The sequence below is a fragment of the Pyxicephalus adspersus genome, chromosome 6 (assembly GCF_032062135.1).
Source record: "Pyxicephalus adspersus chromosome 6, UCB_Pads_2.0, whole genome shotgun sequence".
In the NCBI taxonomy this organism is placed as follows: domain Eukaryota; kingdom Metazoa; phylum Chordata; class Amphibia; order Anura; family Pyxicephalidae; genus Pyxicephalus; species Pyxicephalus adspersus.
In genome coordinates, this window is record NC_092863.1 from 74343728 (window position 1) to 74362542 (window position 18815).

An 18815-nucleotide genomic window follows, 5' to 3' on the forward strand; every position below is an offset into this window, starting at 1 on the left:
AGCCGCCAGAACGACACAGAAGAAATCATCTAATGTGCTACTTTGGAAACGTTCTTTAACTTTGTAAACTTTATGAATGAGACAAATAATGAAGTAGTAGACGATGATTAAGTCAAGCATTAAACAGAAATTGTTTTTGTAGGGCCTATTACTGTTCATTGACTATCTGAGCAAGCACAGGTTCAAGAGATAATTGAAAAAATGTTGCTGCCAAAAAATAATGATTGCTTGAGCGGATGTGTCCAAAGTATCAGGCTGAGCCAAACTGGTTGCTGGCCAGTGCTGGATCAGAGCCAGGGCCTGCAGAGCAAAAGGAGAGATCTTTAAATATTAATCGTTACCACAGTAGCACATGGCAGGTAAGAGATTATTAAAGGACAGTATAGAGTTACCTTGCACTTGATGATTGGCTGAAACTGGGTTGAAGAAGTACAATCAGTTAGTGTTATTACCATAATAAAGTATTTCACAGCCACTAATTAGACTCATGCTATTAGCACAGCTTTCCTGTGGCTGAAGGCACCAGCAGTCATTAATACGTACATGTTAATACATATGCCCTTTGTAGCAAACCCTATAGAGACCTAATAGTTTGGCAGAAAACAACAATATAGTGGGAAGGGTTTAAATATTTGTATGCGTGGCAAAACACATAATTATGTACTTTTTCTTTTCTCCTGCCCTCTGCACACCTATACCTATAGGTATATTACAAAGGGTGTTGGTGTGCTGCAACATAGGTCCATCATCATGGCTTATTGGATTCTCACATATTCTGCATGTTACTTACTGCTCTTTTTAGTGATGTTAGTAGTACCATACCACAAAGATGTGACCTAGGGCAGAATCAAAATTCCAGTATTATTTTTACAAAAAAAAATAGCCTGTTAGTAAGTAAGTAAGTAGTTATTCAATTCTGCCAGTAGTTTTTAGTGTGAACGACACCATTGAGGGAGTTGACCTTACTTCCGGCACCTGTAAGATGGTAAGCAGTTTTTATTTTTGTTGTGTTCAGTGTCCCAGCTGGAGAGATTTCCCATCACTATTACTTTGACAGCAAGTGAGGGGCAATTGCTCAAATAAGGACATAGACAAAAGATAAGACACCTTGAAATTGTATTCCTTCCCCATCACGGGATGATTCCCACAGCTGCATTCATTCATAATGAGCACAGCCGCAGGACTCTGTGTTCTTCGATAGAGAATCTCTATCCAAGAACACATAGTACAGGGCTGCAACAGCAATTAGGGTAGCGGAGCTGACAGCAAAATAATTCGGTCTCGACGGGCCAATTTACACAGGCCGTTTTACCTTACATGTTCGGTAAGTGAGAACAGTCCAATTCGCCGTGAGATCGAATTTTAAAATGTTGCTCACTTATCCCTACTTACTAGTATAATTGACTTTAGTTAGCATCCTAGGTTAATTCTAAGCATAAGAGTAAGCATCCTAGGTTAATTCCCCCCCCTTACATGTTTCCTCTGTTTATGTTCATATACTTCATAATACAATATATTGTGCTTCTGACTGTTGCCAGGTATACAGAGATAGAAATGATGGCAGGGGATCTAACACTTTTTGGAGGATCCAAGAAGACATTTGAGAAGTCAGAGCCTGGCTCATTTGAATGACTTTACCTATTACACTTGTCAACAAACATTTTCTTGCCAAACAGATTAAAGTCATTTTAGGTTATGCTTGATGCACAGATTCCAAATATGGTATTGGTTTTGCTAGATTGGCTCTAGTTTTTAAAATAATAACCTCAATAACAATCTCATAGAAAACTAATGAAACATGAAAATTAAGCAAAATTAAACTAGATATGCCTACGTAAACAAAATTTAATTTTTGAAATACTCAATGTCAATATTTTCTATATTTGTTATATTTACAGAACTAATTACAAAGAAGTCATGGAATGTTTGTATGATTTTCTTTCATGCTGATGATCAGGACAAACACGTTGAAGGGTCCAGCAGTAGTCTGCCATCATATGTCTATCCCATCTGCCCTGATACCTTTCTTCCATCACCTTTATATCTTGATGGAACCTCTCCCCATGTTCCTCACTGAAATCGACAAGGTTTTCTGGAAATATTTGCAAATGGCTATGGAGATAGTGTACATTTATGCTCATAGTAGCACCCAAGCTTTTTAAGTTTAAGAGCAAGTTTTGTACCAGTCCTTCATAATTTTGTGTTTTATGGTTACCCAAGAAGTTCTTGACAACCATGACATAGCTGTGCCAGGAAGAAGCTTCAGTATCAGTCATGTAACCTTTGAAATTTGAATCATTTATCAGTTTCCGAATCTGGGGTCCATCAAAGATTCCTGGTTTTAACTTTTCAGTAATCCAGGGAAGAATTCACAAAATGTATTTGAAGCAATCACGTCCATGTTCAGAGCTTTAACAAATTGCTTCATTAATCCCAACTTTATGTGTAGTGAAGGGAGAATGATTTTTTCTTTGCCAACCATTGGCTCGTTAGTGATTTTCTCTGCACCTTTTTTCATGTTTTCCCTTGGAGTTCATGATAGCAAAGCTTTTGTAAGACCATTTTGATATTTTCATATTCTTCTTTTTGTTTTGTTGAGTGACCAATTGGAACTGATGCATAGCAGTTGCCATTATGCAGTAAAACAAATTTCATACTTTGAGTAGAACTGTCTATGAAAAGCAGCCACTCTTCTGCTTGGTATTCTGGTACTCCCATATGGCCTAGTAGTCCAGGGATGTTACAACAGTACACAAAGTCTCCATCTTCACTTAAATATGGTAGGAGTATCACCTCTCTTGTCCTATGCTAAAGGTTCAGATGCTTGTTTTGACAGACTTAGGTCACGTATTAAATCATTGAGCTCTTCTTGGGAGAACTGCTGGTTTGATAAAACACTTTCTTCATATTCACTTCTACTGCTAACTCCTGGATTACACTCCAAACCCTGTATATCCTCCATGTTGGATACAGGAATATCAGGGAGTGTACTGAACACTGGTATGGGAACATCAGCACCATGCGGCACAGGTTGTCTTGTTGATACCAAATCAGAGTACTCCCACTTGTTTTTCTTGTAACAGTGGAAACCTTTTACATTCACAGCACAAAAATATGATGATTTTTGGGCTCTCGCCATACGATAGGTACACCAAAGGAAAAACCATTTTTCCACTAACGTAGACATTCTACACAAGTTTTGGGGAGCCCAATACTTATACTTGGTCCCCCAGTTTGTTTAAAATATGTAAGATATGTTTGTTTCACAAGTTCTGTATTGTTTATCTCTGTTTTTGCTGCGAATATTCACCACAAATGTAGAAAAATACATTAGGGTCATTTAAACAACTTCTTCTTTAAGAATTCATATTTCTGTAAAAAAAAAAAAGTTTGAATAAAAAGAAAGCAAATGAAAGTTTCATGAAAATAATGCTACATTTAATATATATAAAATGCAAAACATCGGTGTAAATAAGAATTGATAATAATATGCTATGTTAACATTTGTTGTTGGTAAAATCGTTCATTCTGATTTCTGTATTTCAAGAACTAGAGCCAAATCAATGAAACTGATGTAATTTCTGGATTCAGCAGACCTGAAATACACTAAATATATTGAAAAATCATTGGCAAGTGAAAAATATGTTGTTTTGTTGAGCTGTCCTAATAAATTGTAACTTTTCAAGAAAATGACCTATTTATAAAAAAAGCATTCAACTGTATAAAATTTGACCAAATTTATATATTTTTTTAACCTATAAAGGAATCTTCTAGACAGTTCATGAAAGCTCATATTGGCTTCATTCATCTCTGCGTAATTCACACTGCTGACAATGATCTTCTGTTTATTAGCTATTTGACATTGTTAATTGCTGATCCCATGAAAAAAAGGAATGGTAGCCCCAAATACTTCTGATTGAATGTTCCTGTTGACACCTTATTCAAGAATTGATTTTAAACAATTTTTTAACCAAATAAAAAAGGGTTTGTTTGTTTGTATAGGCTGATATTATCAACAATTTCGGGTAATTATTGGCAAATTAAAACAAAGAACATTTTATTATGAGAAACTACTCAAACAAGTGTACAGATATTCATACAACACGTGCAGCAGATCAAAGGAAATATATATTGCATCCATTATTAAATCTTTTTTTTTTGTAAATAACTGAGGTACCTAATCAATTACTGGAAACTGGCTATATCGTGCAGTCCCTTAGACATTGGCCCTGATTAAATAAAGCCCTCCAAGGCTGGAGATGATACACTTTCATCAGGGAAGCTGGGTAATCCAGTAAACCGGAAATCCATTACATGTTTTCTGGATCACCCAGCTCCTCTGATGAAAGTGTTTCCTTGGGGAGTTTTAATAAATCAGTCCCATTGGGAGAAGTTAATATGCTGGTCAGGTTTCTCATTTATCCAGGTATCCATTGTACAGTTATTAGTAATAGTATCATGTTCAACTGGAAATGGTCTTGTAATGCTGAGGATGTTTTTCAGATTTTCCAACCGCTGTATTAACTCTACCAATGTAGGAAAATAAAACAGTATGTCAATCTACACAATACAAACACCTTAATCCAACCACTATGAAATCTGATATAACAGACGAGGAATGTCCAAAACCAGGGGGTGTGAAATTTGTTGAACAACCCTGTTCTAGTTACATAATTGCATCTTTGGTGTCAGGAAGTCTGCATATGTGTTAAAACTTCAATTTACTTGAATAAATGTTTGATTGTCAAACCAATTGGTTAGATATACAAAAAGGCAATATTGCAGAAAGACTGAAGATGTTAAAGACTCCCATCCTATTCAGAGATGGCTGTTCTAATTTAATGTAGATGGCTTCTTTCAAACCACTTGTCCTTACTGTTCAAAGTATGCACCACTGTCAGTAGCTTTTTGTGTACATGCCATATACAACTCATTCAGAAAGCTACTGTATTGACATGGCATCTCCTATGAATCTGAGTGGAACCCCGATTTCCTCTTGGTGTGATTAAAGCTTCACGGATAAAATTTTCTGCCGCCTGAATTTCTGAACACCATTAAGTTTTGTTGTCATTTGCCATAACATAGTTTAATGGCAATAAATTGAAATATCATTTTGGTTAGATACTAATGGTTTACAAGTATAATAATGTAGAAGACACTTATATCCTCCTCATGTTGACCAAAAACCCACAATAATAAAAAAGCAAAGGTGAAAACAACACATTGGCTTAAAATTTATGTCAATAGACCAGAATAATTAAGGCAATTTATGCAGTCAATCACTTTCAAGCTAAACGACAAGGTAATGTTTTTATGCAAATGCTGTTGAATAAATATATTACTTTGAAGCTAATGGTATTAAAATGAAGATAATAATTACTATACAATTATATATGTAAGATGATCAAAACACCACTATGCAGATAATTAAAGCCAGTAATTTATTATTTAAAAGAGCCATTCTAATTACCATTCCTGGGGAGCTATTGTAATCAAAATAATGCTTGCTTTTCTTTATTATATTACCTGAAGGTGTTTCTACCTAAATAGTCTCTTCTCGATGACCTATAAAGAAAGTTAACACTTTCTCTTTCTAAAGCAATTCTTGTGGCCACAAAAAACCATCTCTCATATGGACTATTTAGCTTAAAAAAGTAATGGTACTTTGGAATGTAGTTAATCATTTATTGGTCATTTTATCTTTGGCACAGTTTTTTTACAAGGATAACACAGGCCACAAGTAAAAAATACCCCTTTCATTTGTGGTCAGTGGCTTGAAGGGGTTGGGGGCAAGTTAAAGATAAAATTGAGGCTCAGCTACAAAAAAGTTAAAATATTCTATATCAATGATGGAATGATGATAAACAGTGCTGTATAGACTGTTAAGGATGAACAAATTGAGAAAGGAGGTAATTTATAAATATAAATATATATATAGGCAGATGGTCTTTATTTAAGGTTAACTAGGAAAACATACAAAGACGTCTTCTAGCCAATAAGAAATACATTTTCAATGTTCTGAACATTGCTAACTACTACTTGAAATCTGATTGGTGGCTTTCAATTGGAGGCATCCAGTTTCTGAAGCACTTACTATCGCCTACTAAAGTACTAAAAACTCTTGAGAATCACAAAGGGTACTCAAAATCAAGATCATATCATCACTTGCTTCTAATGAGCTATTTAAGCTAAGAATCTAAATGAAAATTTAAAAAAAAAATTATTACAAAATTCAGAAAAAGTTTAGCTCTAAATTGGTGTTAAAATATCAGAATTTGTCAGAAAGATATAGGTATATGTCAGGCATGTCTGCTTGTGTATGTATGAGTCTGCACAGTGTTTGATTCTATAAGAATTGTTGCTAGACTTTGCCCGCATGTGAAATTTCTACCAGCCATGCATGATTTGCTCAGCATGTGGAAGGATGTGTACATGCAGGAACCGAAGATTGTACCAAAGAGGCAATTTACGGTGGCCCTGTCAGGGGGATAACAAAATTACAATGGCAAAAACAGCATTATACTTGCCAGTCTGGTGGCCATTTTGCATGGCTGCATAATAGACTGCTTTTACTTATCCTATTCCACACTTTCAAGGAATTGTGGAATAAATAGTGTATCCCAGTTGGCCACTGGGGTCCTTCCAATGGCCCATGGGTCAATACTGTGTCCTGTAGTGATTAAAAAACAGCAGAAGCCACAGCGGTCAATAGGGGAAACTCATTTCTGGGCCCCAGGATAGGTGGGGGACATCCTGCATATAAAGCTACATAAATACATACATACACTACATTTTTGTCCCTAGAAAGGATCTTTCATGGCCATTTCCAGCAACAGCAGACTAAACGAGTGTTCTACACACAGTGCTGTCCAGCTCTATGGAGGACGGGGAGGCATCCTCTAGATTGACTTTTCTAATGTTACTGTGGCTTTTTCCATTATCCTGTACAACACTAGCCCCATTCAACAGCCTAAATAGGCATTTGTGCAAAATATTATCATTGTGGTAATTCTTTTCTAAAGTGGAGATTTCCCCAAACCCTCCAATGTTGTAACAGGCATTGTTTGTGGAAGGCAGCAATGTATGACCTTATCTAACCATAAATTCCCAACATAGAATCTAGTAGATGTCTCATACAAAAAAAATTATAAAATGTTTGCTCAATACATTTTTATGTTGTTGTTAACCTTTACATAATAAAATACAACCTCAACAATAAAATAGATATCTCTCATTTTAACAAAAACGGAAAAGAGACCCTTTTTAGCTTCCAAATATTTGAACAAAAAGCATTTCATTCCATGCTTACATTCAAATGGAACTATAAAAATAGTTCATATTGCTCACAAATTCCCTAAATTTCTCAATTCATTTGATTATTATCTAGAAAAGAGGTGGACTATGTCATGTTTAGTCTTTACAGACTTTACAACCTCTACAATAGATAGCCTTAGCCAATCTGTTTAGATCACTATGGTAGTAAAATAGATTCTAGGGCAGGGATTCAGGAAAATGTTCTGCCCTCTCAGTTATGCCTACTATATAATTTGCAAATGTAACAATTTTGTGAATGAGAGATAATTAACTAATGTACATGGTAGCCACAGTTACTCCTCACTCCCCTGAACTGTCTGTCAGAGAATGACAAAACTGCAAATGATTGCAATGATTTAAAATGAAAATCCTAACACATGAAGTGGAATTGAACTCTTCTGTTGGCTCCAAGGGTTTAGCCATTATGGCACACTTACCTGCCAAAGGCCCCTTCACTCTGTTGCTGCCAGGTTGACAAGTTGCTGTATGTGACATCTCTACATCTCATTTACATTAAAGCTTGAAAGCAAAGATATATATATATATATATATATATATATATATATATATATATATAATTCTATTTCACACAAAGACCTAAGCCAAGTAAGTTAAAGTGGCATTGCTTAAATATTGATTGGCACTCCAGTTGAAAGTGAAAACAAGCATGGAAGCCAAGTGGTTTAGCTTGCTACTGTGAACTCCTGGATCTTGGATTCTATGTTTCTCTGTATTTGTATGGATTTCCTTTGGGTGCTTCCATTATCTCATACTACCATACTAATAGGCTACCAGGCATCCTTCCAATAGTGTTTGTATCATGAGTGTAGGGACTCCTAACGAGGGTAGGGACTGATGTGAGAGCCAGCTACATGAAACCAAGGCTTTTCTTTTTAAAGCTGTCTGCAGAGATGGCATTTCGACCACCAATGTATGGGGGACATTCTTTCCACCAGCAACCGATGTAAAAAGCATTTTTTCCATATAATATTTTAGGGGCTTTCTAACATCTGAAATGTATTTTATGGGTTCTACAGAGGTAAGAAGGTTGATAAAGGTAGGTCCGAAGGTGAAATTAAGAGAAGCAGGATAGGATAGGATGGGTGGAGGGGCTACATGACTGGGTCCAGTTTAATGTTTAATGTATAGTGGAGGGGAGGAGGACAATGGGTGGTGTGAGGGTGGTGGGCAGGGAGGCTATGGCTGGAGGGAAATGCTCTAAAGGAAGTAAGGCCATTGGAAGGTGGGATGAACTTCCACATAGCTGCTTGCCCTACTTTATCTTATAGTTGCAGGTTATGAGCTAAATAGTAGGGTTTCCTGTGGTTGTGGTCCTTGGAAGGAAATTGTCTTGGTAGGGTAAAAATGTGGTAAAGGACAAATCTTTGGTTTGGTGTCCATGGGGACAGTTTTAATAATGTTAACAGCTTATTAGGCCAGCGGTGAGTCTGTGGATTGTTAGAATTGGCACCCGAGGCAGAGTAGCACGTCTGAAGGACAAAAATATCAATCCCCTTGGCTCATGTGGCCTAGGGTCTTGTTGGGAGTGCCTTCCAGAATCCGCAGCCAGTAAGTGATTTGCAGCAACAGTACTGTGTTGATGGTTGATGATGGTTATATTACTGTTAAGTTATTTTGTGTTGGTTTGAGTATAATAATAAAAAGTATGTATTTTTTGCATAAATAGCTGTCTCAGCCAGTTTGGTTCAGAACAGCCTCATGTTTTTTGTGGGTTTGGCTAATAGGTGAGGAGTGTTAAACAATTTGGGAGGGGCAGCCATTAGGGGACTGTGTCATCTAAGCTGTACAAGGCTGCCCTAGACTAAAGGGAGGTATTTAATGCCTTGTATTGATTGTAATTCTTGTCTTGTACTTACAGCACGTGTAGCAATACTGGAATTACCCCCACTGCACTCTGAACTGTCCTGTATCCTTATTATAGAATTTTATTAATACAAGGAAAATAAATTGTAAGCCAGAATGTCTAGACAAGAATAAAAACTAGAATAAAAAAAACATAAATCTCCAAACTATTATGTAGAGACATCACATTGATGAATTGCATGCTAACTTTTAATTGCCAGTAGAAATGCAATAAATGAAATGTAAATTGTGATTAGCCAAGCCATAAAACTGTTATTGCAAATATGTCTTAATTCAGTCTCTTGTTAATACAAAGATTAATTTATATTACTGAAAATGCAATATGATAATAAACAACTACATGAATTTTGGAGGCATCTGTACCATTACATCCATTTTTCTAATAGCACATTGGGTGCAACACATTAACAAGAGGTGCTGCTACCAAAGGTATTTAGTATTATTAGCTGCTTCCATGTGTGATTATACCTTTTTATTTGTCAAAGACAGACATGTTATAGGCAGGAATAATGTGTGGAAGTTTCCATTGTACATTATTAACACCAACAGTTTTTTCTTTTACAATGTTAGCATCTAATTTACATTAGTTTATTCCTCCATCAGGATCTTGGAGCTGCATAATTTTGGCAGAGAAACTGCACGCCATCTGCTTAAAGGCCTCTGTGCAGGACAAGGCCACATACAGCGGATATGGGTAACAAGCTCACTTTAGAGGTTGACTAATGAAAAGTGTGTATGCTATTGTGGGTGAAGGGGTAGGGGGTTGGTTGAAGGGGCATAGGTACACATTTAGGGGGTTAAATTAGGTGTTTGGACTCTTTTGAGAGTTAGTGTGTACCTTGTGCAGGAGATGGTGATTTTTGTACACAGAAAAGCATGTTAATTAACCCCCTGGCAGTAATCCCAAGTGTGGCTCGGGGGGAAATTTCATGACAAAGCAGTAAAGCCATTCCACACTCGGGGGGAAGTTGAGGGCTTATCTGTTCCTCACGAGCCCACAGCATCCTCCAGCGATGCCAGCCCCAGCATCTGTGTCCACATGGCAATGCCCAGCTGACATCTGCATCTCCATCGCAATGCATCTGTGTCCCCTGGCCTCGCATAACGGCGTGTGAACGTGGGAGATGCAGGGGATGCAGATGCCGGGCGGCCATGCAACGTGTGTGTGGGTGGGTGACGTGCGCTAGGGGCAGGACCGGCGGTAAATTTAAAATATCAAGTATTTTTAAATGTCATATGCCACTTTGACATTTAAAAATACTAAAATTATCATACCGCCAGGGAAGTTGAAGAAGATGTCTCTGAAACCATGACAGTTTTAAACTAACTAGCATTATTAGGATGCATTTGTGTATGGCAGGGGCAGAAAACTCTTGTACAGCTAAAGTTTCTGTTTATTGCATTCTGTGTTCTGTAGAAAAAAGTATTTTTGAAACATATTTGCTTAAAATGTGTGCTATGATTAGTATACTACTTACCAACGCACTATTGTCAGATTTTGCCCATTGATTTTACTGATTGTTTGGGTTAGGTACTCAAATAAGCAATTTTTAGTTTTCCCATTCATGGTGGATCTGAACAACAAATGTCTAACCAGGCTTGTTTTATTGCAGTAATACTATGGTATATATGCATGATGTTGAGGCAATCTGTAATGTTAACTAAAATATTTTATTGATTTGATTTTTAAATTCAGTACAAAATTATATATATCAATAGATGTGTCATCTGGATAAAAAAATTATTTAGCTATAGGAAACATTTTTTCCAGATGCACCTTGCAGGAACAGGTTTTTTATAAGTCTAGATGGCAGATAAATTCCCAAAAAGTAACTGTTGCCTTAGAGAGTAATCAGAGCACAGAGACCTCTTCATATTTCTCTTCTTTTGGCAACATAACATGGTGAAACTGAAGTACCACCAGCACACATGTTTAGCTGTTACAAAAGATGGCAGTGCCAAGGAGATGACATCGGAATATGAGCAGTGACAGCAAGCATGGATCTGTCAGTCTGTCTAGTTTTTTGGTTTAACTAAAGTGAGAAAGGCTAAATTGTCATAATGAGCATGTGAGAGTGGGAAAACCAAAAAAAAGAAGAGCTTAGGGATATTTTGGTGTTCGGTTAAAAAAAAAAAACTATCCTGTAAACCATTTTAGGACGAAAAAAATATAAAAAAAAAATAAAATAAAATACAATAACTGTCCTTTTTACTATTTTACTGTTTTTATTGTATTCATGGTCATTTCCAAGTCTTCGCCTTTTACAGGTTCATATGTTTACAGAAAGCAGGGTCCTTGTTTAGTCATTCATGTTGTAGTGCTGGGTTTGAGGTTTGGACTGGATTTGAAGAAAAGTATATGATGGTTGGGGGGGGTAGGAGGAGCGTTTGGGTCATGAAATGACCTGTAGGTCAACATAGTTCCAATTCAAGTTGACCAACTTAAAAGCAGTTGGCATTGTAACATCCAGCTCCTGGACAATGTTCACCTGGCATATTTGGCTGGAAGTGAGTAGTTAGGTACACACAAAAAGCATTCCCATTGGGTCATGGTTGGCATGACATGAACCCCCTCTGACTACCACCAGCCAACCTGAATCCTGCCCACTGTTTACATTATCATCTAACAATCAGCTATTACTTAGCTTTTGCATCATTGGTTTGACTTTAATGGGTTATTCACAAACAGGCTGCTGAATCAAAATAATTTGCCGAACAAAGAACGGCCAAACCAGGACACATTTGCCAATCCTTAAAACTGAACTAAACCCATGCAACTCACCTATCCACATTCCAGAGCAGGACGCAGCCATCTTCTTCCCCGTACAGAAAATCTTCAGCCACCTTGAAGGTAAACGTAATAGAATATTGTGAGTGCAGTAAATTGAGCAATAATATCTTTATATTTTTAAATCTATTTTCAATCAAAAAGTAATAATGCAGGTTGATGAAAATACCATCTACATTATGCTTTTGTGGACTGAGCCTTTTGAGATTTAATTAGATGCATTTTACTGCAGTTAAGAAACAACTCAAAACAGCCAAGAATATATCTATTATCTACTCAACAAGATCACTGGTGTGTGTAAATATCATGCTGTTATTTCTTTATTCCAGAAGGATTGACTGACAAAATCAATGCACGTTTTTAAACTGTGGCAAAGAACACCTGCTGGAGACATTAAAAGGATTTCCCTGGTCACCTTGTGCCTCCCCAAGAAATCATCAGTTGCATAAGTCCTGGGAGCAACTAAGAGCCTCCTTAAGGCTGAGTGGGAGCTTTTATCTATTTCTAGGTGAAAACTGTGCAGACAGTAAAAGTGTTATTAAACAAGATCCCATAGCGATCCCATGCTGTGCACCACCACAGTATCACACCCTGCTTATTCTGTCCATCCATGTCATTGAACAGGAAAACAGGAAATAGCAGCATCTCTTGCTTCCATTTAGCTGTGCAGCCTAGGATGTACCTTTTCAGCTTCCTCAGGACATACTGTGAGGCTGTGAAAGGCATTTAGGAGCAGATTAGTCCCTGGTTCCATTCTGCACTGCTGAATTGGGTAATAGGACTTTATAGCCTTTCCACTCACAGTCCCCAGTTGCCTATTGTATTATTAAGGTGGGCTAACTTGCATCTGGTGTGTCTTTTGTTAGATTTATTGACGCTGACCCTACCTGTTTTTGACCTTGTATGCTGCCAGGACTGACCTTTTACCTGTGACCCCCAACTCTACTTTGTTATTATATTTGGACACCACGTCTGGTGGTCTAATTACCTAGTTAGTCTTCTCCAGATGCCATCCCTTGTGCATAGAATTCCTGGGGTAAATTATGTTTTGGTATAGGGCATCCAGCCTCCTGAGGCTGAGCAGTGTCTTGCTATAGGTGAAGCGTGCGGTATTAGATTGGGGAACTGGCTGACCCCTGTAGCTCTATCTATTGTAAAGAAATTTATTCTCAAAGATCGCATACAAAATCTATTTTCTAACATTCTTGTATCACCTGCTGTTTACATTGGAAGAATTAAATCTGTCAATATTCTGGTGCAATAGAAAGCAGTAGGAAAAATATTATAAACAGATAAGATTTTACTTTGTCCAATGTTACACTGAAGATGATTTTCTCCACAATGCCTATCTACAAAAGTGAATGGTTTTGAAATGCTTTCACTTTATTGTTCATCATCTGTTTAGCTCTCATCTCCAAAAAAATATAGAGGAATCACAATGAATTAGGCTTATATATATATATATATATATCTAGTACCAGTCACAAGTAAAGAAACACCTTCTCATTCAATGATTTTTCTTTATTTTGAGGGTATCCAAACTTTAAAGGAACTAACATGGAATTATAAGTGTTAAACAAGCCAGAATATGTTTTATATTTTAGATTCTCCAATGTAGCCACCTTTTGCCTTGATGACAGCTTTGCACCCAGCTGACATGATGTGAATCAGATTAGCTATTGCTTCACTATCCAGGAACAGGTTTAAATAGAGGGTATAACATTGTTGTATTTTGTACCCACAGAAGAGAAAAATCAGGTCACCAGGTTACATCTGCTGTATAGCAGAGGTGTAAATAAAATACGCACCTGCTGTCCCATTTTAACATCTGCAGTAGTTGCAGGAACTTTAAATGCTAAGTTGTTTTTGCTAAGAGTAAAGGACCACTTAAACTAAACCATGCACAGAAGTTAACTGGGCTATGGTAAAAGATCCATTCAGTTTTCTGGGTCAGATTTTCATCTAGGTACGAACATTATGTTTTAATGTAACGAGGTTAAGTGTTTTCAGGGGCATTGGTATCAGAAGGAAAGGTGCTAAAGGAAAGTAAACAAGGGGAAAAAAGAGCACAGCCAAGTAACATTCCTGTTGTCAATTAGTTAATTAATATTGACAAAATGATAAAATAAAACAGTAGCAAATGTACAGACACAAAAATATAACCACAATACATAAAATATGGCCATATCATTAGGTAAAACAACTTAAATGCATAAATATTCATGTTTTTGTGAACTTGATTTGATTTGTGGTCTAAAGAAATAGCATCTCATTAACTTTTAATGGATAGTTAACTGTATTCCATACATGAAAGCATTTTTGACCCCATGTGTGCATTTTTTACCAACAGTCTGGACTTGAATTTATAGATATAATGTAAAACATCTGCAAAACACTGGAAATCAACCAGTAGGAGTAAATGATAAAAGTGCAATAACTATACTGTTAATTGAAAAAATGAAACAGCACACAAGGTACAAATATACATAATGATCAGAAAAGGAAAAAAGGAGAAATATAAATTGTCTTTGACAGAAGAACTGACTGTAAAATGCACAAAAGTTGGAAAATACTGCTGGCTGAACCTTATCTGCATTTTATCTAAAAGAAGAATAGTGCTAACTTTAATACTAATTGAAGAATGTTGAACAACTTAAAGATCTTAATGGCCCCATGACACCTATCCAGTGTGTTGTGGTGCGTTACCAGTTGTTGCAATTTTAATGTGTATTTTTTTTTGCATCTTAAGAAGCATTGGCTTAAGTCAGCCAATATATTTGAAATCAACTACCAATGCATCACAACCTACAAAGTTGTACAGAAACCTTTTTTTTCACAGGATAATAGGAATAGAAGATACAAGGACAGTAGGTTATATGAACTGATGCCATCAAAGACAGGGTGGGGCACAGGAATGCTTGGCAGGTGAAATACACTGGCAGCTTTCTAGGCAATCACAGCCCCATCCTAACATGGAGGTTATGATGTACAGTCACATTCCTACACAGATGGTTCCCATTTGTGTTTGTGGTGTGCTGAAACCTGTATCCTAAGATGTGTTTTCAAGGTGCAATGCTTGTGGAATGGTGATGCAGAAGATGGTAGAATTTTTACAATGTATATAGAGTGGATTATGCCTGAAAAGAATTGTGTATTTCTGAGCAAATGTTTTTTTTTAAAAATTAAATTTAGTAATCAACAGCAATTTGTGATCCTGCACCCAGACCTTTGTCAATGCCCAGAAAATTGGATGACAATTTATAGCTTTGATCATTTGTTGCAGCTTAACCCTCATTGCAGCACCCAAAATCTTAATATGAGGGTTATTGTTGGTCCTGTGGAAAGAGCACTTGCAACCCCGCAGTAAGAAAATATCCCCCCAATGCCAAATTATACCAAAATTCCTAATATCTTTTCCTCCCTGATTCACATCCAGCATGGTACTTCATACCAATTCATTTTGATGATAGCGAGGGCTTTGGAGAGGTTGAGGACTGGCTGACCATGATTTACTGCAAAACCACAGTTCTGCTTTCATAAACTATTCAATTGAATTTAACTTTAAAGACAACCTATTGCTCTTTCATGCATGACTCATATATTGTTTGTATTGTATTATATAATATTTTCAGCAAATTATATTTATAAGTGAGGTCATAGTGGGTAACAGCAGAGGGCAGTGGAACCGAAATAACACAATTTATTAGCGAAACCTCCATAAAAAAACATTCAGGCATTCTGCATTGCAGTGCTAATCACAAGGAAGGCTTCCACTATATAAAGCTGGATGGAATTACATCAGAAACCTGCTGATTGCTATTCCAATTTACACAGACCCCATGCTTTTGCCATGCCACTAAATTACATTTTCATCTTAAAGACACCAGTCCCCTGACTCCTCAAAAGTACAAGTGATTCAATCATCTTGATTTAACATATCTATATATTTCATTAGTGTAGTGAGGTAATTGTCAGGGGCTCAGCGTGGAACTGAATGTGCAATCTGTATCACTGAATGCTGTCTATGATAAGGATGTATGTCTAGACTCCTGGCTGTGCCTCACTTATCTCTGTTAGCCCCATGTCCTTTATTGATTAGCAGGCATGAGGCTATCATTTTAGGCATACAGTATGTTCTGGCTTCACTGAATTTAGCACAAATTTGATATTGGGGCCCGAACAAGTTTCGTTCACATCAAACAAGTTCTAGCCAGTGTCGGCATGATTTTTTTAGGAGGAAATATTTAAAAATTTTCATTTGGTTAGCAGTACCTGTAGGTTAAACACAAAGCTTATCAGTCAAAGGCATGTTTGAAGAATGTCCTGCAGAGAGCCACTCTATATGCGTATAAGCACATTCTTGTAAAAGCAGCTAGAAGAAAGAAATATAGAATAGTGGTTTCATTACTTTTTCTCAATACATTTTATTTTATAGAAACTTACCTAAATTAAAAGTAAACGTTCCATACAATGATACAATGTCGCTGAAAGGCACAATCATCAATATTAATATTTGCATGTTAGATTATTTGTTTTATTTTTTTGTGTAGGTTTATATATGAATTTTGTTAAAGCAATAATCCAGCCGAAATTATCAAAATAAAAATGAATAATTCATTAAAAGATAAACTAATTGTGGTGTAAGTCCCATGGAATCCATTTTGGATTTGGTGATAGAAGATAACATGGAAGATTGTAAACTCTCCATTTACAAGAAAGAGTTCACTTGCTTATTCATAAAATGTTCTTACTCATATATTCTAGTGTAAATGACACACATACATCATGCTGTGATCACGCCTTTTGACGTGGCTTTCTATCAATATCACATATAATTTGCCATAAAAAGCTATAAAGTGAAATTAAGTAAGTTAATTGGGCAATACTTCAATTTCTTATTTTAGCATCAGCTATAAAAAGCCAGTCAATGCCCTGGACAGGATATGGGTGCACATTAGTGACAGGTAGTTGCTCATGGAAGTCAAGATCTGGTTAGAGGAGGAGGGAGAGTTGTCCACCCTCTGGGACACATAGAGACCCTTGACGTAATTGCCGAACAAATGCTGATTTAAAACTATATATATTTTATGCATTCTATACATTTTGTCTGTTTTACGTTATCAGGCATTGTATGCAAACAGATGTTGACCTGTTGTGTCTGTATTCAGGAGTTCTGAAACAAACTTTACAAATGACTCCTGTTTCATTGTAGTCAGAGTCACAATGTATTTGTGTACACCAGTAACCCACAATAACATGATAACTAAACCAGCTTTTTCTGCAAAATTCAACTTGAACTTTTGGTACATTGTTATCACTAGATACCCTCAGTTTAATAATCAGTATCATTGAATCTTTCTCCTGATTATCCTGAATCTACCCCAGCTTGTGACTAGTAAAAGAAGTAGCACAATAAAAAGCTCTTCATATGCACATGCTTTATAATTGAAGTTGATACCAGGTCAAATTTGGGTACTTTGTTTGTAGGTAAAAAATACCTTTTGAAATGTATTAATGGTTCTGGAGTTGTATTCATTTATGTCTTTTATACATGCCTAGAGTTCAGCTTCAATTGTATTTCTACATGGTCTTGGAACATTGCTAAGTGCTTATATGTTTACATCTTTTTGTGTTCATATCAAAGTACGTTATGGAACCTGATACATCAAGGTATCATAGCCGGCTACACACAGGGCAAACTTTAGACAATTTTAACCTCTTTTCATTCACTGCAAATATGCTTGCAAAATGAAATAATTTACCTGACTCTGGTTCAGTTAATCACCAGAATTTATTATAGGGTAATACATGAACAAATTTATTACAGCCATAATTAAAAATTGATCTAGAAATAGAAATGGTTCAGTCAGGTCAATTTTCATCCCATCGCGTTGAAAATGTTGTATTTGTTTAAAAATGCAGTTTAGATTCACTGCTACCATGGGTTTGATTCCTGGCAGGGAGTTCCTGCAGGTTCAAGATGTGTTGTCCCAACTATATTATGTGCAGATTGGCCCATGTTTATTTTTTTAATAATTATAGCCCTTGAGCTATGGCCTGCAGACATGGAAACGGCCAGTAAATCAGCTTTCCGGTAAAGCTGAGGTTTAAAATGAAAATATTTTGTATTCCCTGGTTCTATCTTCTTTTCCTATTCATCAATATAGAAATCTTTCCAATAGGGACACTTATTCAAAAGACAACTGTCATAAAGCGGGGGGTTCCCTTACACTGAAAACATATCCTGTAACCTAAAAAAGTTGTGGTTTTATATATATTTAACCCTTATTTGGATAAAGAAGGCCATAGCTAAACCCCTCATATTGGACCTGATTTATTAAAGCTCTCTAAGACTGGAGAAGATAGACTATTATGATACAATCTGAGTGATCCAACAAACCTTTAATGGATCTGGACCACTATTAAAAACATTTGCTAAGGAATAGAAAAGGATTTGAAAGAAGGAAAGAAAGTTTGCTGGATCAGCCAGGTTCTCCGTTGATTGTCTATCTTCTCCAGTCTTTGAGAACTTTAATAAATGAGCCCCATTGTGTTAATAGTGATAAATATAAATATTCTTCATGTGAAGATTGCCAGTTCCCTTAGTTAATAAGTGTCAATAAATAAGGGATTTCACCAATGCAATATGTATCGGAATAAAACACTTTTATTAGTTGGATAGGCAGAGAAATGTTCTCCATTTGGAGAGAATGTTTACAAAATTGTGAGTTAATTGCAAAGCTCCTCATTTTAGAATTGTCACCACAATTCTGTAGGGGTAAGGGAACCTGGTAAAACATGCCCTAACTGATTTTTTATAAATAAAAGC